Here is a 25,647-nt window from a genome sequence, read left to right as displayed (position 1 = left end):
ATATATGAGCATTTGGAAACCCGTGGCCTAATTAGGGAGAGCCAGCATGGCCTCTTGCGTGGCATAACTTGAATGAATTTCTTGACAAGGTGATGAAAGAAGTTGATGAGGGTAGGGCAGTGGATGTTGTCTACATGGATCTTAAGGCATTTGACTAAGTCCCCTCATGGGAGGCTAATTCAGAAGGTTGAGATGCATGGGGTCTGTGGCGAATTGACTATTTGGATTCAGAACTGGCCTCTGCATAGAAGAGAGAGAATATGGTTGAAGAGACTTACTTGAGCTGGTGGTCTGTAATTAGTGGTGTTCTGCTGGAACCTCTGCTGTTTGTGATGTATCCAAATGAGCTGGATGAAAATATAGATTAGTGGGTTAGTAAGTTTGCAGATGATACCAAGATTGGTGTTGTGAGCAGTATAGAAGACTAACAAAGAATATAGCACAAGATAGATCAATTGCAGACATGTGGAGAAATGACAAATGGAGTTTAACCAGATAATTATGAAGTATTGCACATTAATAGGGCAAATGCAAGAAGACAGCAGAGAGATCTTGGGATCCAAGTTCACAGCTCCTTGACTGTGACTACACAGGTTGATAAGGTGGTGAAGAAGGCTTATGGAATGCTTGTTTTTATTTGTCGAGGCAATGAGTTTAAAAGCCAGGAGGCTATGTTGCAACTTTATAAATCTCTGGTTAAGCCACATCTGGAATATTGTACACAGTTCCGGTCACCCCACTACAGGAAGGATTTTGAGACTTTGCAGGGGGTGCAGAAGAGGCTTACCAGGATGCTGCCTGGTTTAGAGGGCAAGGAACTGGACAAACTTGGGTTGTTTTCTCTGGAGTACTGGAGTATGAGAGGAGATCTGATGGAGGTTTGCAAGTTTATGAGAGGCATAGATAGCGTTGAAAGTGAGTACCTGTCATCCAGGACTGAAATTTCTAATACCAGAGGGCATGCATTGAAGGTGAGAGAGATAGGTTCGAGGGGGCTGTAAGGGGTAAGTTTTTTACTCAGGGAGTGGTGGATGCCTGGAGTAAGCTGTCTGTTCTGATGGTAGAGGCAAACACATTAGTGGCTTTTAAGAGACATTTGGCAAGACACATGGATGTAAGGGAGATGGAGGGATATGGATGTAGGTAGGAGGGATAAGTGTTTGGGTGTTTTAGATTTTCTATTTAACTGGTTCAGCAAAACATTGTGGGCTGAATGGCCTGCTTCTGTGCTGTACTGTTCTATGTTCTTCTAAAGGTCCCCAGAAGACACAATTTGCAAAGATCTGATTGATTGGCTAATCATTAGCTCTGCTCTTGAGTCAATGTGATTGGTTCGAGTAAGTCCGAGGCCACTCTTTCAATGGAGGTTGTTTTAAAAATGCTCCAGGGTTGCCTTTGAATTGATCTCATTGATTAAAGCAATAACTTCTAAACTCTAAAGCAAAAGATTAGTTCTCTTTGTGAAACATAAACAGATATGTAGATTGAACTTGGTGTATTTTAAGTAAAAATGTTGAAGCTGTGACGGGTGAATCATTGTTAATGATATATTTCCAGCTTGCTGCATTATCTACATAAATTTAAATAACAAAAACATACTTGGGGTGCCTTTATTCTTCCAGGTTTTCTTCTTCTCTGATGGAGCTAGCACAGCTTTGACATGACTGTGTATTTCCTAACAATTGCCTGATCTTTTAGGTGTCAGCCAGGTACAGAAGTCACAAAGAAATGACAAATGGAAACAAGTCATTTGGCGTCTAACCACTGAGTGGGTGATCTATTCCAAATACATTTACTCTTCCTGTTTCCATATTGCACTTTCTTCTGTGCTTATACACTCAAATAACAGCTCCATATATGTCTGTTCTGCTGTACAATCCCTGAAGTACCAGTGGGTGGTCTAAATGTTTGACTGATTTTTCAACTTCAGTTAAAATCTGGCTGCTAGCTAGAGTTTACATGATTGCAGTTTGAAGTATTTAGCTTTGTTGCTACTGAATCTTAAGGAGACCTAACTTCACTGTCATTCTCTTTGAGCAAGCAAACAATTCTGTGTGCATCTTGATCTCTAAGACTACAGCCCACACTCCAGTACTACTGGACTCTTCAAATAACATAATCGTGCACACAGCTTTTCCAAGAGCAAAATGCTCGAAATTTAAAATGGAAAATGCCGAAATAGCATCAGTGAAAAGGGAAATAAATTTGAATTGCTCTTTGTAGACTTATTCATCACCCGACCCACACTGTGGCAGAAAGGGGTACTCATCATGGAAAAGGGCTGAAACTGGGGTACTTCCCACACAATGTTCCATGACTTCTGACAGCACATACTATCCAAAGCCCTTTCACTACTTCCAAACATCAGTGACATTCAGAAACAATTGAGCATTTATAAATAAGTAATTTAAATTAAACATTAATTAAAATTAATGGAGCAATTGCTTGGAAGTTAAATTAAAATATCAAAATTAACCTTAAATCCTTGAAAAGAAAATGAGTTTAAAAAGAATAAATCACTTACCAGTGCTTCCCTTTTTAATGAAGGTTAGTGCCCCCATTGTGACAGCCATTGCTGATATAAAGCTCAGGGCCAATATTTGAAGTGTCTCAGGTCAGATGAACTCCTGATGCAACAGTGAGTCAAGAGAAAGTGTGGAGGGTCAGATGTGACTATCCAGCTTCGGGCACATTCAATGCTTCCTACACTGCAGCACACACAGATGTAGAACTCTCAATAGTTCAACTTGAAACAGAGTTTTATGGTCATCAACCTGAAATGTTTACTGAGTTTCTCTCTTCTTTGAGTTTGCCTAACTTGCTGAGTGTTCCCTGCATTTTCTGCTTTTTGTTATGTGGTTGGGCAGCTGACAGTGAGGAGGAATGCCTTGGACTGTTAGAAGTTATCGATGATCTGCTCACTTGGGAAGAAAAGTAGAAAATATAAATTGGTCTGCAGAAACATAAAGTAATGCATTTGGCGAAGTGTGAGAAGGCCCTGGAATGCAGAAAAAGTGAGACGATACTGAGTGGTGTGGAGGATAGGGTAGACCTGCAGATGTATATCCTCAGGTCCTTAGAGGTAGCAGCACAGGTAAGTAAGGGGGTTGAAGTACCACTTGCTTTTTAAAAATAGGAAGGCTATGGATTCAACACTAAATGGACCTCCTCACCTTCTTATTCTACCATCTTCCCCTTCCTTTTCAGTCCTGATAAATGATCTTGGCCCGAAAAATTGACTGTTTACTCTTTCCCAGAAATGCTACCTGCCCTGCTGAGTTCCTCTGGCATTTTGTGTGTGTTCTTGGACCAAGTTATATTTTTGATCACCACGTAAGAGGATAAGTGTAATTGGACTTCTTGTATATTTAATAAATCAGTAATGTTTGAATGGTGATGCATGGCTGTGGCGGGGCGCTATTAGGTTATGACACACAGCTACAGAACGTTGACAACTTCAAATATCTGGAGAGTACCATCTCCAGCGACGGTGCCCTTGATAAAGAAATCACGTCAAGGATCCAGAAAGCAAGCCAAGCACTCGGAAGGCTCCCGGTCAAAGTTCTGCAGCACGAAGACATTCGCCTCTCCACTAAACTGAAGGTTTACAATGCTGTTGTGGTCTCATCACTTCTATATGGCTGTGAAAACTGGACACTGTATCGCAGACATGTCAAACAGCTTGAACAATTCCACAATCGCGCTCTGCGATCAATCATGCAAATCTGCTGGCAAGATCGTATCTCCAACCTGACAGTCCTGGACCGAGCCAATTCCACAAGCATTGAAGCCAAGGTTTTGAAGGCTCAGCTCAGATGGACCGGCCATGTGATCCACATGGATGAGTCCAGAATGCCGCGTCAGTTGTCCTACGGAGAACTGGAGCAGGGTAACCGTACTCAAGGTTGCCCAAGGAAGAGGTACAAGGACAACCTCAAATCAAACCTTAAGTGGGCCAAACTTCAGCCCCGTGATCTCGAACACACGGCTGCTGATTGGTCCAAGTGGCGCAATCTATGCTCCAAGGCAGCAAACAACTTCCAAGCCAACTGGCGTATGGAGCGCCTCAAGGCGAGTCGAGAAAGACACAGGAAGGTGCCCGCTCCTACCCCAACAGGCAGCGCTCCTTGCCCCATCTGCAACCATATCTGCGCTTCGGACTTTGGCCTCAGAAGTCATATGCGTGTACACAGACGTTAACTGCGTAACACATTCGTCTTCCTCGGACTTCAAGAGACTGCTTCTGTACCAATGTTTGAATAATATTGTAAATATTTTGTTTTATTAGGCATTATTTTTTTGTTAACTAATTCATCAGGATTAGTACATGCTACCACACCATACGTGCCTGCCTCGATAAATTAAAAACAAAGTGTACAAGTTCTTTCGGTCTCCCATTGTACTTCTTTCAAAGAGTTTTTTGTGTTGGAACTAAAAAACATAGCAGTGGCAACGAGGAAGTTTTAAATGAGCTCAAGACAACTACTGACCTGACGAAACATAGCAAGACGTTCGAGTTAAAATAAAGTGCAGTGAAATGTTCAATTACAAGTAAAAAAAAGGCAGAAATGGAAATATTCAGGGATTCATAAACAGTAAATACTGGGTAATGATAGTCTGAAATAAAAAAGCAGAAATGGCTGCCTACATTGGAAAGATAGATGCTTTCAATTGAAGAGGAGGAACTGAATATTGTATACAGAATGAACTGCATAGTATTTTGCTCATTTAGAAGCGAGAGCCAATTTTGCTGTGAGCATTGGCTTTAAAGGCATAGCTTGCTAATAAGTTTAGCTGCTCCAACCAACCCAGCCAAAATGAGCTTTGTCAATATTGTGAAAATAATGCAGAAGCATATAGAGCTGAAGCCTTTGTTGAATGCAGAATGTGTCATAAATGGAATCAAAAGGAAACAGAGTCCATTTCAGCTTACATGGCTGAATTGACAAAATTGTCCAAGCATTGTCAATTCAGTGATGGGTTTAATGATGCAGTGAGAGATTGTTTAGTTTGTGGAATTTTACAAGAAAGCATTCAAAAACAGCTCCTAACTAAAGCACATTTAAAAGAGCAGTTGAAATCACTCTATCAGTGGAAACAGCAGATAGAGATGCAACTGAGTTACAGTCAGGAATGAAAGTGAGCATGAACAAGATTGCAATGGCTAAACAGAAACCTGCCTGGCCAAACAAGTTGTGTTACTGTTGTGGCAGGGACTCACGTACACCAGATCAATGCAGAGTTAAAGGCGAAACTTGCTGAAAATGCAACAGAATAGGACACATACAAAGAGTATGTCAGGCAGAAAAAAATAAATGAACTGCACAGGGAAGAGAAAAAGAAAGAAGTCAAGTGGGAGTTTCAAAACAAGAGCACTAATCTGCATCCTGTTGATGAAAAGTCTGTTAATGATGACAGTGACACAAGAATTGAAAAGCAAACACGAGGAAATCTGCAGATGCTGGAAATTCAAACAACACACACAAAATGCTGGTGGAACACAGCAGGCCAGGCAGCATCTATAGGGAGAAGCACTGTTGACATCTCGGCCCAAAATGTGTTCCACCAGCATTTTGTGTGTGATACAAGAATTGAATTGACTTTATTTCTTACATCTTTCACATACATGAATAGTAAAAATCTTTATGTTACGTCTCCATCTAAATGTTCCGTGTGCAATCATAGTAATTTATAATAAATAGAACAACCAAGTAATTTATAATAATTTATAATAAATGGAACAGTCAATGTAATATAAAGTACACTCAAATCAGTGTGAGTTCATCAGTCTGATGGCCTGGTGGAAGAAGCTGTGAGCCTGTTGGTTCTGGCTTTTGTACTGCAGTATCGTTTCCCGGATGGTAGCAGCTGGAATAGATTGTGGTTGTGATGACTTGAGTCCACAATGATCCTACGGGCCCTTTTGACACACCTGTTCCTGTAACTGTCCTGAACCATGGGATGACTTCTTCCCTGTAGGCCACCTCATTATTGTTTGAGATAAGGCCAATCAATGACTGAGTAGTCTTAAGATTTACAAAGTGAAAACTAACAATAGACAGACAGACAGACAGACATACTTTATTGATCCCAAGGGAGATTGGGTTTCGTTACAGTTGCACCAACCAAGAATAGTGTAGAAATATAGCAATATAAGACCATAAATAATTAAATAATAATAAGTAAATTATTCCAAGTGAAAATATGTCCAGGACCAGCCTATTGGCTCAGGGTATAGACAAGCAATATGGTTAACACCAGAAATGAATGACAAGTTAATTAAAATGGAATTGGACTCTGGCTCAGTTGTTTCAGTCATTCAACAAAATGAGCTTGAACAGCATTTCAAAGACACTGAACTTAAGCCTGCAAATATCCAACTCAGAACTTATACTGGAGAAAAGATGAATCCTGTGGGAATTACATTCGTAACTGTGAAACAGAACAACCAACAAACCACATTGCGCTTGTATGTGGTAAAAGTCGGAGAGCCAGAATTGTGGGAGTATGAATGGCTGCAACAACTACAACTTGATTGGAGATCCATCCACCATTTGCGAGCCAAATACCCTCAGCAGAGTCAACTGAAAGTGAATTAAGAAAGCTACTGGGTAATGCCACTGCGACATTCAGGGATGACATTAGAAAACTCAGACAGATCAAGGGTAAAACTGTGTTAAATGAAAATACCACACTCAAATTTTATAAAGTCCATCTGGTTCTTTATACCATCTGTGATCAAGTAGCCTGTGATGTAGTTCATTGGTTACTTTATCACATGGAGGCTGAAGGAATTCTTTCTAAGGTTGAGTGGAGTTCATGGGCAAAGCCAGAGGTCCCAGTAGCCAAGAGGAATAGGTCTGTTGGGATCTGATGTGATTTTATGCTCACCATCAACACTGTACTGAACGTAGATCAATATCGTATGCTGAAGATACAGGATACTGTATCTTTGCAAACGTTTCTGGAGAAAAATACTTCAACAAGGTGGACTTAGCTGAGGCCTACCTATAGATGGAGATGGAAGAAGTGTCCAAAGTACTTCTCACCATAAGCTATAAAAAGGCAGGCAAAACCCTTTTGAGTAATTAGTTGTTAAGACTGGAAATTTACTGCCTGATGAAGTTAAGTGCTAACTTTTGCAAAATACAATTAAATAACTAATCAAATTGGGGGGGGAATGCTCTGTTTTGGTGAAAGAGCAAGGGGATAGATCAAGAACAGAAATGGAACAGATAATTTTCATTGAGAAATAAAGTCATAGAAAAGTTCAGCACAGAAACAGGCTCTTTGGCCCATCTAGTACATGCCAAACCATATGAACAGCCTGCTCCCATTGACCAAATTTTACAGAAACTTCAATAGTTACATAGGAATAGGTTTTTACTTATCGTCTTTAGTAATTCTGTAATTAATATTTAGTCTGATCACAAGAATTTGCCTATAAATAACACCTGTCTCAAAGCAACCAAAGTCAGAATATTTGCAAAGAGAGGAACAATCAGATATGATACAGAAATGCATGTTGCACTGACCTAACTTGAGAACTGTGGTAGCTTCTACTTTAAAAAAGGACCACTTGACAATTTTATGGCCAAAAGAACATCTTTATCGGGACAGCAAATGATATTTAGAATACAGAGGCTTTCAAGTACCTCGTACGGCGGGGTGGTGGACCTACATACAATGCACACCAGGAGTAAAACCCTGGAACCAGGCTCTCGTTACCAACAGCTTCCCGATTTGTATTAACTTACTTTTACTAACACTCACATTACTGCACTTCTCCCACTTTAAAATCCAACATTCCCCAAATATAGAAGAACTGGGAATTTAGTGGTTTTTGCCCACATTTCTTATCCTCCATTGCCCAGTTTCCTATTATTTAACCTATATCAACTTTAGAACATCTGACACTCTGTTGCTGTCCTAATTTGTGCCATTCTGTTCACCAATCAGCCACGCACTTTCATATTAAAATAATTTTCTAGTTCAGCAACACTCAACTTGAAAATTCTGGTCCTTATTTACAAAGTCAAAACTAGAAACCCGGTGGCATGGACTAACATCTGAGGAACTGAACGTAAATCCTGCATTGATGCTGGCCATGTCACCGATGTCCACTTTTCCCCTGACGGTAATTGTGGCATAATATGGTTCAGGTGGTTCCTCATCCGTTTCCACCCCAAACATGCTGTAGGCACATGTTGCCTCCTCGACTCTGTGTGTGTGTGGTGTGTGGCTGCCCGAGACTGTTGAGCTTTCCCCTGTCCAGGCCTAACCTTACCCTTTATGCTCCTGCACTTTTTAGCTAGATGTCCCTTTTTGCTACAAGCATGGCAGACAGTATCTTTGGCCCTGCAAACATTTGCATAGTGCGTCCCTCCACACCGAAAACATTCCACCCACTTTGCCTGTTTACCAGACTCCCTCCGGACTTGGTGCACTGCCGCTGACTGCGACCCCCCATGTCCTTTCTGGATATCCTTCGGATTATTAGCAGCCATCTCAATATCTTGGACAATCTCTAAGGCTTTCTTGAAAGTCAACTGTGGGGTTTCCCCCAACAAGTGGCATTGTACAGCGTCATTATTAATGCTGCGTACTAATCTATCATGGAGCATGTCATCCAACACGGCTCCGAAATCACAATGCTCCGACATCTGCCGAAGCCCGGCCACAAAATTGGCCACAGACTGACCGGGCTTCCGGACATGGCTGTGAAACTTGAACTGTTGGACTATCACTGAAGGTTTCGGATTGTGGTGGTTCCCCACGAGCTTGACCAGTTCATCATATGGAATTTCTCCCAGTTCCCGCGGTGTGGCAAAGTTCCGTATCAGCTCGTAAGTATTTGCCCCACACACACTCAGGAGAATAGAGTGCTTCTTAGCCTCCTCAGTAACTCCATTAGCACAGAAGAAGTGTCCCATTCTTTCCTCATACTCCAGCCACTCCTCAGTTCCCTCCACAAAGTCACCGATAGTCCTGAATGTAGCCATCCGAATGTAAGGCTCCTCATCCTCTCACAGCTCCTGTTCGAAACGGGCCACATGTCCACAAAACCAGTTTACCTCGTCGCCAAAAATATGTGGTAACTTCTACTTTACAAAAGACCACTCAACAATTTTATGGCCAAAAGAGCATCTGTATCTGGGACGGCAAATGATATTTACAATACAGAGGCTTCCAGGTACCTCCTGCGGCCTGGGTGGAGGAACTATATACAATGCATACTGGGAGTAAAAAGAGCAGAAGTAAAAACCCCGCCAACCCCGGATCCCGCCTCTTGCTACCAACAGCTCTCCGATTAGTATTAACTTACTTTTAATAATACTCACATTACAACAAGAACTTTGCATTTGCCCATTCCTCCTCTGAACATAATGAAATACGTATAATCCCAAACTGCTCTTAACTGTCTGTCTCCCCTGCACATCCTCCTCTTTTGTGTTGTTGCTGCCAGAATGACTGAGAAATTAGGTTTAGTTTGTAAAAAAGTAGTTTAGTTATATTCAATGTTTCTCAGTCAGCTCAAATAAAAAAAATGGATAACAGCAAAGAACGAAGAATTGGTAATTTTGATCTTTTTATTATTTATTCATTTTTTGAAAAGTGGACATCAGTGACATGGCCAGCACCAATGCAGGATTTAAATTCAGTTCTTCAAACGTTAGTCCATGCCACCGGGTTTCTAGTTCATGAACAACCACTGCACTGCCGTTGTATGAAATGAGTAACAAAATATACTGTTCTATTTCTATAAAAGAAGGATATGGACATTGTGTAGGCAGAGGGGTTTAGTTTAGCTTGCTAGTTGATTCCTAATTTAATTGATACATCACAACGTTGTAGGCCAAAGAGCCTGTTGTTGTGCTGTACTGTTCTACATTCTTAAAATTGAAGGACAATTAAAGAACTATTTAGGGACACATTACGACGGAGTGAAGGCTTCAAATAATTTGTGTGGAACAGAAAGTGCCTGAGAAATACAAGTTATAGAGAATCTTGAAAATTTCAAATCCTTGGTCAAAATACTTACTGCTATTATTTATACATTAAAATCAATAGACATTCTAGGTGAAAATAAAATCTCATTGATACTCTAAATTCACTGATATGTGGTTTCAAAAGACCAATGTATGCACCTTAGGTGGAGGAGAATCCAATATCTGTACAGCACCTTTTAAAAGTGGTAGGATTAAGTAATATCCAAGATTCATTGTTAAAGCTACAAGTTTGTAAATAGTGTGCTGAATTGGACTTCAGCATAATTACTTCTCTTGCATAAAGCTAGTATGGTATCACTTAACTGAATGTAAACAAGAACGATAAGACTTTAAAGTTGAGGTGATGCTTAACCAAAATGCAATTTTAACCTTGTTTCACCAAAGCTTAACCAAGACAGAGAACAGGGGTAGCAAATAGATAGATGGGACTTGGTGTTGGTTTGAACATTGCAACAGAGTTTTGAAAAATCTCAACTTGATAGAGATGAAATAATGGAAAGCTTGCCAAACCACTGTATTAAAGCTGCTGAAGTTGGGGAAAAATAGTAGCAACAATCACCTTTATTTTATCCTGAGAAGATGCATTGTATCAACTTTGTGCCAATTTAATGTTAATTTCTATGAAGTTGTGTCCAGTTAATCATGGGCTGTAAGGATTATGTTTATTTTCCCCCTGACTTAGAACTACAGTACTTCATGAATGTCTAGTCGAAATGGTCACCAAATATATCGTATCATTTGAAAATAAGGAAAATGTTCATTTTTCATATGACTGAATTGCTTTTGTTATTCGGTGAATAGTTCTAATCAGTGGATATCTGAATGAATAATCAAGCATGTGCTTGGTTCTGCATGGTTTAATATAATTTAAACAGGTCCATTTTAAGGTCTTTCATACATAATAATAGCGATACAGTAATTTGCTTTTATGTGGGTTTAAATATTTAACAAATGAGTTATCAAGCAAGCACTTGCACAGACCCAAATACTAGGTACAGATGACCAATAGTTTGTTCAGAGAATGAGTTTTAATGCTTGTCAAAGGATTTTTTTAAAGTCCGGAAAGTTTAGGGAAAGAATTCTGGAGTTTAGGACAATGCTTCTCGTGATAGAATAGATAAAATCAGAAATCAAGTGGACAGAATTATAACACAAATATCTTGAATTGTTGCCTAGTGAAAGACATTGCAAAAATTGAGATGGTGGGGGCTTTGTAAATGAGGATGAGAATTTTCAAGTTGAATGTTGCTTAACTGGAAAATTATTTTGATATGAAAGTGCGTGGCTGATTGGTGAACAGGATGGTACAAATTAGAACAGCAACAGAGTGTCAGATGTTCTAAAGTTAATGTAGGTTAAATAATAGGTAACTGGACAACTGAGGATAGGTGTGGGCAACAATCACTAGCTGAAAGCAAACATATACAGAATTGCACTGTACTTTTCTCTCTGTTTTATTTCTGTGCTGACTTCAACTCTGGACTTGACCTCTGAAAAGGGTGCTTTCCCACCACCAAATGAGCAATGTCTTTCTGCTTCCTTGAGAGGTTTGAGAAAGCTTGTTGCTCTTAATGACTACAGTGTAACTGCTCCAGAATGTTTCTGACAGGATTTGATAAAGCCTTCCTCACAAAGAGTTTCAAAACTTTATACCTGCTTGGCCATGAAGAATAGATGAGTTTGGTACATTATAACTTCACTATAATATACATACAGTATATACTTTAATTCACTTTTTTCTATATTTATCATGTATTTTATTGTACTGCTGCTGCTAAGTTAACAAATTTCGTAACGTATGCCGGTGATATTAAACCAGATTCTGATTGCTGACGAAAATATTATCAACCTCAGACCCTACGAAAACCTCATTGGCTGGTGATACTAATTCTTCTCTCTAAATTTATCAGGATGTTCCGAATACTTTTCTATTTTATTTCAAAGTCCAAGCATAGTATATTGATGGACCTTGTTGTTTTCTGGTGTTCACCTGAGAGAAAACCTTTTTGATTCATTTATGGAATGCAGGCAAGGCCAGCATTTATTATCCACTCTTAATTGTTCTCAAGAAGATGCTGATTAGCCTCTTTTCTGACATCTGTTTGGTATTCCCACTGTATATTGGTAAATTGATTTTTATTGTCACTTTGTTTTCCATGCCTTCTGTGGGAGTCATGTACACTGTTTGTGCATTTGTTATATTTATCATGGTAACTAGCCACTTTGTGGGGACATGGTAAAAGTGAAGGGAATAATTTCTAAGGATCTTAGAAAATAGAGGGCTATGGGTAACCCTAGGTAATTTCTAAGGTAAGGACATGTTCAACATAGCTTTGTAGGCCAAAGGGCCTGTATTGTGCTGTAGGTTTTTCTGTGTTTCTATAAACACTTACAGAGGGCTTTATCTCTATAATAAGCTTATTTTTGGAGTAGCATTTGCATTTGCATTCTGGCAGAAAACTATGCACCAGGTGATGCAAGGCTGCTCAGGGACTCAGTGTTATCTGGATGACATCATTCTTCCCAGTAGGGATGCCAAGGAACACCTTCAAAATCTCAAAGCAGTGTTAAAAAGATTAGAAGGTTATAGGCTCAAACCCAATCTGTTCAGCCTTTCCTCACAAGATAATCAAATCTTTGTAGTGAACCCCTATGAATGGTCTCTGCTATATCATCTTTCCTTGGAAAAGGGAACTAAAACTGTTCTTGATACTTCAAATGCAGGCTCATTAGTATCAGATAAGGCTGAGCTAAGACTTCCCTACCTTGATACTCCAACCTGCTTTAAATAAAAGCCAGAATTATATGAACCTTTCCAATTACATGTTGACCAGTAACTTTTTTTTTGTTTTTCATTTACAAGGACGTCCACATCTATTTGCAGTGGCTTTTTACAGACTTTTTCCATTAAGTAATAAGTGTTTTCATTTTTTTTCTTCCAAAGTGAATGGCCACACACTATTTTTCAACTTCTTGCCCACTTGCATACCCTATCTTTATCTCTCCATTCGCACCAACTTGCCGATGATCTCCACCCCTTCCTCCCATTTAATATAATCGGAAAACATGGCTACAGTACATTCGCTTCCTTCCTCTAAATTATTAATATATATTGCAAACAGATGCAGTCACCCCACTGACTACAGATTGAGCACCTTACCCTTATCCACTGCTTCCTACTTGTCAGACGATCTTCTATCTATGCAGATATATTGCCACCAACACCACAGCTCCTACCAAATAACCTTTAATGTGGTAACTATTGAATACCTTTTGAAAATCCAAATATATTACACCTACTGGTTACACATGGTCCCTTGGACTAATAGTTCTATGAATAAATCAAATAAATAATGTTTTATCATATATGAAGGTATATGACTCTGCTTGATTAGATTATAATTTTCCAGATATTCTGCTCTCTTCTCCTTCAACATTTTTCCAATAATAAATAAGATTGGCCTATAGTTAGTTGATTTTTTTCCCTCCTACCCTTAGCGATTAAGATGCTGGGTTGGCAGTTTTCCAGTTTTTTGGTACTTCACCAGAGCCTAAGGATTTTTGAAAGATTACAAACAATGTCATCACTATTTTGAGGCAACTTCTTTTAGCGTCCTAGATTGCAAGTTATCAAATCCAGGAAGCTGTTCACCTTTTTACCTGTTTAATTTACCTGATATTAACTCTTGATAACAGGCTGATATTTAAAATTTCCGCAATGCTTTTCAATTAGGTGAGATAATTGGGGGTACTTTCTACTATGAAGACAGAAACAAAACATCGGTTTAATTTTCTGCCATTTCCTTGTTGCTGCGATCTTACTTTGGTGACAAGCTTTATCCCCTCCCATTTTAGACTCCAATTAGTACTGAACCTGGCCAACTTTCATATGTAAGATATTCTGCCTATTTCAGGTGTTAGTTGAGTAAACCTTCTCTAAAGTGCTTCCAATGCATTTAGGGGGACTAGCACTACACACAGACTCCAGATGTGACGTCAATGTTTTATTTACACGAAGCATAAACTGCATACATTTAAAAAAAATTCTCCTCGCATAAAACAATTATATTCTGGTAGGTCTCATAAATAATTATTTTACCTACAGGTCAGTCTTTTGCAAGTCATGTACCAGGTCATTCTTTTTACATATTAATAGAAGCTCTTAACACCCCTTTTGATATTTCCTGTTGGCTTACTCTTTAAATCTACTTTCCCTTTTCTTAACAAGGCCTTGGTCCTTTGTTAAATTCTGAAAATTTCCCAGTGCTCAGGGTTACTACTTTTTTGTGAACAGCCTTTTTGTTTGATGTTGTACTAACTTTAAATTCTCCTGAGCTTCAGTTGTACATGATACCTGATAATTACCTGAGATACAAATACACCGGAAACTTCATAAACTCTTTAAACAGCAAAATTTTTAATTGAATTTTCCAACCTGCTGTAGCTGAGTCATACCTTATGTCTTTGTAGTTTACTTTATTCAGGTTTAACCTTACTTGGATGAAAGATAATATATTGAAAGATCAGGAATTTGGGGCCATGGGGAATTGGTACAAAATAGAAGACAAGGCCTGGTGAAGATCAGCCACTAACATATAAAATGGCAGGGTAGGGGGAAGACTCCTCCTTATTCTGTTTTTGTTTTCATAAGGTTCGAATTTCAGATTTGAACAAAGGCACATTATGATCTGATGCACCATCAATAACCCTGAGACGTGGGTTAAGGTAGGCTTTTATTGGCTGGAAGAAAGCACAAGCAGCAAGTAACCATCACACAGCATCCTGGAGACTGAGGAAGGGTCTGTGCCTCCAATCGCCTTTATACCGGGGTCTGTGGGAGGAGCCACAGGAGCAGTCAGCAGGTGGGGCGTGTCCAGACAGGTATATGTAGTTCAAGACATGATCACTTCTCCATCAAGGACTTTTATTTACTTGGCTGATAATGAACAAGGCTGTGGCGGGGCTTGAATGCTATCACCTCTTATAAAGTAGATTCAAGTAACAGGTGGAAACAGGTGAATTCAATGTCTTCTATGCTTGTTTTGACCAACAAACCATGGAGGAAACATCGCAAACTCCCACAGACCCCAAGTGATGGTGTGATTTCAGTTTCTGAGGCTAATCTGAGAGCATCCTGCAGGAAGGTAAACTCACAGAAAAGTTCAGCCCAGATGGGGTATCTGGCCAAGAACTAAAGACCTGTGCTGATCAACTGGCTGGAGTGTTCATTGAGATCTCTAACCTCTTGCTTTGGTAGTCTGAGGTACCCACCTGCTTCAAGCAGGCTTCAATTACACCGCTACTGAAGAAGAAAGTGATAACCTGCCTCTATGACTATCATCCAGTAGCACTTACATCTACTGTGATGAAGTGTTTTGAAAGGTTGGTGATGAAACATATTAACTCCTGCCTGAGAAGTGACTCCGATCCACTCCAATTTGCCTACTGAATCAACCGGCCCTCAGCAAGTGCCATTTCATTGATTCTTCACTCAACCCTGAAACATCTGGACAGCTAGGATGCATGTATCAGGATGCTCTTTATTGATTACAGCTCGGTATTCAATACTATCATCCCCTTAAATCTAATCAATAAGCTTCAAGACCTTCACCTTAATGTCTCAATAGTTCAATAGTTCCATTTCAAATCAGAGAAATGTATACAATACACAATCTGAAATTTGTGTTCTTTGCCGACATTCACAAGAACAGAGGAGTGCCCCAAAGAACGAGTGACAGTAAAACGTTGGAATTCCAAAATCTCCCCCACTCCTCCCAATGCACATGCAGCAGCAAAGTGACAACCCACCCCAAATTACTTCAGCAAAAAATTGCATCAGCGCCCTCCACCCACCAAGGAAACAATAGCAAAGCCTCCAAGAAAAACTATGATCTGCAGTAGAACAGAACCTTATTATTTACCCCGACAATTTGACATACCACAGGCACTCTCTCTCCCCAGTAAAGGGTTAGTGAGTGGGGAGACATAAACCAAACAACTCATTGATTTTAGATGATAAAGACTGCACACAGTTCTCTCTCACATGGACAATAAAGACACTTATGCCAGAATCCTGTACATTGATTTCAGTTCAGCGTTCAATACCATCATCCCACAGAGACTAGTGGAGAAACTGTCGCTGCTTGGCCTTAACACTGCCATGTGTCGCTGGATTCTGGATTTCTTGACAGAGAGATCACAGTCAGTCCGTGTTGGCAGGAACATCTGAGCACTGGATCCCCACAAGGCTGTGTGCTTAGCCCATTGCTGTTTACACTGATAACACATGACTGTGCAGCCAGATTCAAGGGGAACCTGATCATTAAATTTGCTGATGATACCACAGTGGTGGGGCTCATCAGCAAAAATGATGAAGCAATATACAGGGAGGAGGTCAAACACCTAAAGAGCTGGTGCAGTGACAACAACTTGATGCTTAATGTCACCAAAACCAAGGAGATGATCATTGACTTCAGACGGTCTCAGCCTGAGCACACACCCCTCAGCATCAGCGGCTCCACAGTGGAGAGAGTGGAAAACGTCAAATTCCTTGGGGTGCAGATATCGGACAATCTCACCTGGTCCGGGAACACCACTGGGATTGTGAAACGGGCCCAGCAGAGATTGCACTTTCTGAGGAAGCTTAAACAAGCATCACTCCCCACTAACATCTTAACTACATTCTACAGAGGTGTGGTTGAGAGTGTGCTGACCTTTTGCATCACAACCTGGTACTCCAGCTGCAGTGCTGCCGACAAAAAAGCCTTGCAGAGGGTGGTTGGGGAGCAGAGAAGGTTATTGGGGTCTCCCTACCTTCTGTCCAAGACCTCTTTCAGAGTCAATGCCTCCAGAAGACACGGTACATCATTAAAGACCCCTCACACCCTCTCCATAAACTGTTTGTTCTGCCATCAGGCAAACGTTACAGGAGCATCAAAACTAAAACCACAAGACTACTAAACAGCTTCCTCCCACAGGCAGTCAGACTGCTAAATAGCTGCTCTACTTGACTCTGCTTTGGACACTTTCAACTTGCACTGGACACTTATAACTTGATTTTAACCGACATGTGGCTGTTGTGTTTTACTATTTGTTGCCGTGTTTACTATTTATTGTTGCGTTTGTTGTGTTATGGTTGCACTTGCCCCTGGGAAATGTCATCTCATTCTGCCTTGCAGAGCTGATGTATGGTTGGAATGACAATAAAGTTTTTGAATCTTGAATCTATTCGGTTTTCTCCCATGACGCTTCAGTTGGCGGTACCGGCATAAAGTTGGCTCGTCCACAAGGCTGCGAGGCCTCGAAACCCCGAAGGCATGCTCATCTTCTTGGCTGCGTCCTTGGGCTTTCAAAAAATGGCCGGTCGTGAGTCCTCAGGAGTGGGTCCCACCACTACAAGGAACCAAAGTCTGAGTGTAACTCTAAGTCAGGGTCTCTGACAGAAGCCCATCCACCTTGTAAGAAAAAAAGAGAGACATTAAAGGTAGAAATTAAGCTGTTTCTGAAGATGAGCTCAAAGGGGTCGCTGTTAAGCACCATCATACCTCTGCCCCCCATCTCACTTCCTTGAGCAAATGGACCCTCGATATCCTCACTTGCCGACCCCAGTTAGTTCCAATTGGCAATAACATCTCCTTTACAATCTCCATCAGCACAGGTGCACCCCTTGCTCTACTCACTTTACCCTTATGACTAAACACAGCTCCAATGCCATATTTAAGTTTGCTGAGGACACCACATCATAGGCCATATCAAAGGTGGTGACAAATCGACATGTAGGAGAGAGATTGACTGTCTGGCTGAGTGGTTCCTCTACAACCTCTTTCACAACGTCAACAAGGCCAAGCAGCTGGTTGTTGACTTCAAGAGGAAGAAACCAATGGTTCATGTCATTGTTAGGGGAATCAGAGGTGGAGAGAGTCAGTAAGTTTAAATTCCTTTCATTTCAGAGGAACTGTCCTGGGCCCAGCATGTAAAATGTTCATAATATAGGATTCTTCGTTATTGAGTGCTTCCTAATCATCCTTAATGCTGTTTTCTAAATAGTGCATATCTCATGTTCATGCATTGAAAGCTAGACACGACAAAGTCTGTCGATACTGGAAATCCAAAGCAACACACACATAATGCTGGAGGAACTCAGCAGGTCAGGCAGCATCTATGGAAATGAATGGATAGTTGATGTTTCGGGCCAAGACCCTTCCTCAGGACCAACAGTATGTGGGCTTGGCCAGATATATGGGAAGGAACATTATCGTCACATAAGTGTTAGGCACAAACATTTCCACTGAGAGAAAGGCTGATGACATTCTCCTGCTGTGATTATCCCAGAAACATATTTGTACTACCATCAGAAACAGGACTATGTATTCTCCAGTGAGTGTTCCACACCTGTCTCACTCAAAACCTGTGTTTAATCTATACAGCACAAGTCAGAGGGGTGGTAGAAAATGTTATACTCCTCAGACGACTGCAACTACAAGAGAGCAAAGGACTCAGTGTCAATCAGGACAATGACATCTGTTTTACGGTTAGCAGTAACTGTAGCTAAGGAGCCGAATAGGACGTTGCATTTGATGTCCACATTTTATTATCCTGGCTATGAACCAGCAGTTCAAATAAACCAACAGAAAAGATACAATACCCTTAATATGTTTAACCTTGATTAATTTTATGTCTGCGTGAGTTCACAGCATACCACAAGGAGTACAATTAACTCTTCATTTTCAGATCTAAAGTCTTTGAATCACTTGATGCATTTCTTCAATCGGTATCCTCTTGATTAAACATGACCCTCCCATTGCAGACATGCCAAGGCATGAAAGCTTGAGTTGTAGTGCCTTATCAAAGCTTCTTTGTCAGCAGCTATAAATGAAACCCAGAACCTCCATCACTAGGAAGGATAAAGGCAGCAGGTGAATGAAAACACTATCTCTGAACTCCCCAGGTTGATACCAGCCTGAGCAGCACACACAAAATAGAAACATAGAAACATAGAAAATAGGTGCAGGAGTAGGCCATTCGGCCCTTCGAGCCTGCACCGCCATCCAGTATGATCATGGCTGATCATCCAACTCAGAACCTTGCATCTGCTTTCTCTCCATACCCCCTGATCCCTTTAGCCACAAGGGCCATATCTAACTTCCTCTTAAATATAGCCAAAGAATCAGCCTCAACTGTTTCCTGTGGCAGAGAATTCCACAGATTCACCAATCAACTTCACAGCTGTTTATTTCACACCCTCCCCCTCTCCCAGTTTCACCCTTATTAAATGGTGTCGCAGATTCAAAGGATTGCTTGATGTATGACTTCTTATGTTCTCATGTTTAGAGTACATTTATTATCAAAGTATGTATACATCATACAGCCTGTCTCCTAACAGGCTGCCACAATACAAAGAAACCCAAAAGAACCTACTGAAAAAAGGACAATCAAACACTCAATGTGCAGAGAAAAAAATAATGCTAACAATAAATGTAGGCAACTCGCATTCTGAACTGAAGTCAGCAAAGAGTCCGTCCCCAGACAGTTAGCTCAGTGCAGAGCAGAGCAGTGAGCTGAACCAGCCCATCCCTCAACTTGGGCCCAATATCCTGACCTTCTTAATCTGGCCCGGAGCCTAAATCATCATCCAATCATCGGGTTCAGTTGCTTCAAGACGCTCTGGGGCCTGGACGCCACCGCCTCGATTCAGCCTGTACTCAACCTTTCCAATTCGGCCTGACGCTTAAATTGATCGAACCTCAGTCTTCCTCATGCTTGGAGATGGTTCTGCTGTCTCGCCTTGGTTTGGCCACATCGAATTACCTCCAAGTCCAAAGAGAAGTAACAGGCTTTTGATGATTGTTTGCCAGAAAAAGAGTGATTAGCAAAGTATTTAGTTGCTTTCTTTGTTTCATTAGCCACCAGACAGAAATCACTGAGATTCACCTGTGTCCTCTTAAATGTGAACTACTAATCAGAGCCACAGCCAGATCTGTGAATGACTTAGAAAGTTGTCCATCATACCCATTTTAATCAGCATCATTTGGGCTTAAAGGACAGCAATGGGGGGGGGGGGGCTTGACAAGAGGAGAATGTGAGCAAGCGGGAATATAATGAGGTCTGGAGCATCAGTGAGGATTACAGCTTGGTTGAAGAGGTTGGTAGCTGCAAAAACTATCATAGGAAATGGATGGGATGGAATTATGGCATGGGTGGAGAGCAATACAAGGATGTAATCAAAAACTGCTGTAGTCTTTGATTGTGGTAATTGGTATAGGAATTCCCCATGAGCGGTGAATGGCAGAAGTATGAATATGAGCAGGGGTTCATGAGCTTATTTGAGAAAAGGATTCACAAAAGAGTAGAAGTCAGTGAAGCCAAAGGAGAGAGACAGAAACAAAAATTACATCATGGGTGGAGAATCTTTTCAGTGTTTAGTCTGTGGGAGAAAATCAGAGAAGATGAGTTAATGAGGAAATTCTTGTGGGACTTAATGGGGAGGCCGTAGAAAGCATGTTTCTCCTGGTGGGAGGATTCAAAATGAGGGTCACTGCTTAAAAATAAGGAGATGCCCAGATTAAACAGATGAAGCAAAACCTTTTCTCTTGGATTATCATTAGACTTAGCAAAAGGCAGTGGAAGCCAAGTTCTTAAATAGTTTCTGATAGAGGAAGATAGATTTTTAAAAAGCAATGAGGTTATGGTTATTGTGGGTAGATAAAAATATGAAGTTGAGGTCACAGCTTGAATAACCATAACCTCGTTAATGTGGTTAAGTAGTCCTCTCCTGCTCCTAATTCATAGGTTTGATTGGAAATTAATAGAAAATGCTCAGGAGAAGTTTCCCTGGCAGATGAATGGCAGATTCCTCTGATGCCATTGAGAGTGCTTGTTGCAGATTTGCTGCTGTAGTGACCATACTAAATGTTGCTGAAAACTGTCTGACTTTCTTACTGAGACTACATGGGAACAGAAAGTGGCAAGGCATAAAGTAATGAATTCAGCCAACACAGAAGCAGTCCCTTTAGTCTACCAAGTGCTGACCACCACACTCCATTAACACTGATCTTAGGCTATTCCTCATATTATTCTCCCCATGAAAAGCATAATAACCGAATGTTCATGGCAAAATCATCCATCTATTTAAAATCATACACTATCAAAACAGAAAAATCAACAAGACTCAAAATTACATTTCAACAATAGTATTATGACTGGAGAGTCAGAGACAGCCCAAAGAGACCACGACCGAAGCAGAACTGGCTGGCAACCCAATCTGTGTCCTCTGAGAGGAGGACCCCTATAAAAGCTATGATGAATCTAATGGAAAGATACCCCCGGGGTGCCTGAGAGGGGAGGAGGATGAGCACCCTAGTCAGACGGACACTACGCCATCAGACCCAGGCAATGAACAAGCGACTATGAGCAAGCAGTGTGCATGTGGCAAAATCTGCAAAACGATTGCGGCTTGAAGATCCACTGAGCGAGAATGAAGTGTCTGGCGGGAGCAGGAACAGCGCAGCGCACAGGCGTCCAACCTGGTGAGACGAAGGAGGGGTCAAGCCTGGAGTCACCCCGTAGTGCCCGGAAACTAATCCTTCCAACATCAATTCTAACAGGAGCTGGATCAAATGGCCTGCAGCTAACATGACGTCACTGTGGAAACAGTTTGATGAAGATGTCAACTAAATTCTGGAGGCAACGGTGAAGGGAGGGGTCGATAGGAAGTTACAAGCAATGACAACAATCATGGTCAGCATCGCAGCTGAACGGTTCAGAGAAGAGGAGACGAAAGGCTCCAGAACACCTTACTCGAAGAACCAAAGAGCATTGAGGATCCACAACATCAGGCAGGAGATGAAAGTGCTGAAGTCCCAGTACAAGGAGGCAGGAGAAGAGAAGAGCATTGGCTTGGCCCAGCTGATGTGCATACTACGAAAGAAGGTCAGAGTTCTCCGCCAGGCAGACTGACATTGGAGACGGTGTAGTGAAAGGTCCCGAAACCATGTTGCTTTTATCGCCAAACCTTTCAAGGAGTTGCTGGGGCAGAAGTGCAGTGGGAAACTGGCCTGTTCGGAGGAAGACATAGACCAACATCTGAAGAAGATTTACAGTGATCCTGAAAGAGAGCAGGAGCTGGGAGAGTGCAACATCCTAACAGAACCACCTCCCCCCCCCCCCCCAAACCGGATGTGCAGTTCGACATGTCAGAGCTGCAGCTAAAGGAAGTCAGAGAGGTCATCTGCAAAGCAAGGACAAGCTCGGCTCCTCTCCCTCCCACCAGGCTTCACCTATCACCCTTTAGTTTGTCCAACTCTCCCCCCTCCCACCTTCTTAATCTAGCCTCTTCTCCCTTCTTTTCCAGTCCTGATGAAGTGTCACGGCCCAAAACGTTGATATTTATGTATTTATTTCCATAGATGCTGCTTGACCTGCTGAGTTCCACCAGCATGTTGTGTGTGTTGCTGTGGATTTCCAGTATCTGCAGGATATCTTGTGTTAACAAACTGGTTAGACAAGTTGGGTAAAGACTTTCCAAAAAGTTGAAGGATATTTTCATTCATTACAATGCAAGGAACACATTCCTCATTCAACGGACAGGTAATTATCCGTTGTGTTTTTATATACAAGAAGATCCTTTCCAATTTTCTGCAGATGTAACAGGCAGCTATAGTGAGGAGTGAGATTCAGCATGTTTCTACTTTAGTTTTTGTATTGTGACCACTTTGCCATTTAAACATGGCTGTGATGTGTTTTTAAACTTCAATAAAATCAACATATTTTCTAGTCAGTAAATTCTGCAGGCATTCCTTTAGAATTGAATTGAATTGATTTTATTACCTACATCCTTCACAAACACGAGGAGTAAAAATCTTTATGTTACGTCTCCGTTTAAATATGCAATATACAATTTATAATAAATAGTATGTACAACTGGACAGACAATATAATATATAAATACAATTGTATCAGCATGAAGTAATCAGTCTGATGGACTGGTGTGAAAGAAGCTGTCCAGGAACCTGTGGCCCTGGCTTTTATGCTGTGGTACTGTTTCCTGGATGGTAGCAGCTGGAAAAGTTTGTGGTTGAGGTGACTCAGGTCCCCAATGATCTTTTGGGCCCTTTTTATACACCTGACTTTGTAAATGTTCTGAATAGTGGGAAGTTCACATCTGCAGCTGAGCTGGGCTGTCCACACCACTCTCTGCAGAGTCCTGCAATTGAAGGAAGTGCAGTTCCCATACCAGACCAGAAGTAAAGCTTTTTTTGCAGTTCTCTAACTCAGTCATTCGCTAAAAGGGAGCACATTTTGGGCACCACTGTAGTGTGGTGGCTAGCACGATGCTATAACAGATCAGGGTGTCAGAGTTCAGAGTTCAACTCCAGCACCATCTGTAAAGTGTTTGTACGTTCTCCCCTTCACTATGTAGGTTTCTCTGGGTGGTCCAATTTCTTCACACTGTCCAAAGACATACCGATTAGTGGATTAATTGGTCATTATAAATTCTTCTTTGATTAGGCCAGGGTTAAATAGGTGGGTTGATGGGCATCATAGTTTGTTGGGCTGGAAGGGCCTGTTCTGTGCTGTATCTCTAAACAAACAAACAAATAAATATCTATTTATTCCTTTATACAATATGTACTGTTCCAAAGCTAAAATGCTTTCAAGAGAGAGTATTCCTCAAGCTTTTTTTTCCGCGGTAAGCTAAATAACTGAACAGAGTTGAAACCCTCAGTGCTGATTGCTTGTGATGGATCTAGTTTCCTGATCTCTAGAATTCCAGTCTATTACAATGACACCATTCAGCGTATGTAAATATGGGTTAAAAATATTCTCAGTGCCACAGTTTTCATTGTTTACAACTCTGTGAGTGAAGTCATTTTAGTATATGTTGTCATCCAACCACTAGAGGGACTGAATAACAACATCAGCTCTCAACACCTCTTAAAGGAACCTCTGCCAACGATCCCATTTTTGCCCCACTGTGAACATAAGTATATGCTAATAAAATACAGTCCATAAGTACAATGTCTCAAGGAATCTATATTTCAATTTTCACACTTGAGCATGACATAAATTAATTTAACAGGGACATCACCAGCAAGCAGTTACACTTCATTTTAAGACATATTCCCTTTCAGTCCATGTTTATCTAGCATTCTTTATCTGCTTAATTAATGACTCGTACATGATCTTGATGACACTTCATCATAGAACTATCAGCCAGTTGAGCCATAAGTGAAATACCTCACACAATCTACAAATGTCTTGATAACCAGGTTCCTCATCTTAGGTATCCAACAAGGACAGGATTATCTATTTCAAAATGGTGGCCATTTTTCCTTGTTTACAAATGTAATCTAGCTGATGGTTTGCACATGGTTTGATTGGCACAGCTCAGTTTGCACTAGAATATTATGAGTATATTATAGACCAATTGCTGAAGGAACTCAGCTGGTCAGGTGGTATCCATAGAGAGGAAAAAACAATATTCCAGATTTCCAGCCATCTGCTTCTCCAAAGAATTAAAAATGCCATAACCTTTCCAATGGCACAAGAATGCATTGCCCTTATATTCTTCATCACATTCATGCTGTTTGCATTTGTACATCAGAAGTGGAGTTCAGATTCATGGCTGCATATTGCTGAATTGTTAATGGCGTACTGCCCGTGTATTCCAGCACGACACGATACCAGTGTTTCATATGAAGGTGCATTAACTGGAGATCAATTCACCTGCATTCTGATTGTACTGTTTGCACTTGTACTTTCAAATACAGTCAAAGGTTTCAAAGGTACATTTAATGTCAGAGAAAAGTATACAATATAGATCCTGAAATTCTTTTTCTTCACAACCAGCCACGTAAACAGAGAAGTGCCCCCAAAGAATGAATGGCAGTTAAATGTTAGAACCCCAGAGGCCCCTCTAGCTCTCCCTCCCACACATAAGCAGCAGCAAAGCAACGATCCCCAAAAAAAGCATCAACACTCCCCCACCAAGCACTCAAGCATGCAGCAAAGGATCAGTAAGGACACAGACTTGCAGTAGCCTAAAGAGTACTTGTTCACCCAGTAATCTGACATACCACAGACTCCCTCCCTCCCTCATAACAATAAAAGAGGTGTCCCTGTATCACAGCAAAAGGGGAGACATAACAAACAACTCGCTGGTTTACGATGTTAAAAGTCTGTTGCGTCGCTTTTTCTGAGTCTGTGCCTGAAGATCTCCGATCTCTGGGCACACAGCTGGTAGCCAGCTTGCTGCATTTGATCTTCCATGTACTCCCACAACACACCAGACAGCGGTACTGACCTCGAGTCCGCCCGCCTCCAGAACCACAAAGTTCTGAAACTCCGAAGGCACGCTAGTCTTCGAGGCACGTCCTTGGTATATCGAATAGTGGGCAGTCGTGAGACCCTGAGAGTGGGTCCCATTCCTGAAAAGAACCGAAGACAGTGTAGAACTCCAGGTCAGGGTCTTCAAAAGAACCCTGAAAGGGAAAAATAGAGATATATTCATATTCAAAGTTTCAAAGTATGTATAAATAATACAACCTTGAGATTTGTCTGCTTATAGGCAGCCACAAAATGAAAAAAGCCCGACAAAACCCAATTAAATAATGAAAGAACAACCCCAAATGTGCAGAGA

This window comes from Hypanus sabinus, chromosome 7, assembly GCF_030144855.1.
Source record: "Hypanus sabinus isolate sHypSab1 chromosome 7, sHypSab1.hap1, whole genome shotgun sequence".
Taxonomy (NCBI): Eukaryota; Metazoa; Chordata; class Chondrichthyes; order Myliobatiformes; family Dasyatidae; genus Hypanus; species Hypanus sabinus.
Note: the sequence above shows the minus strand (reverse complement) of the source record.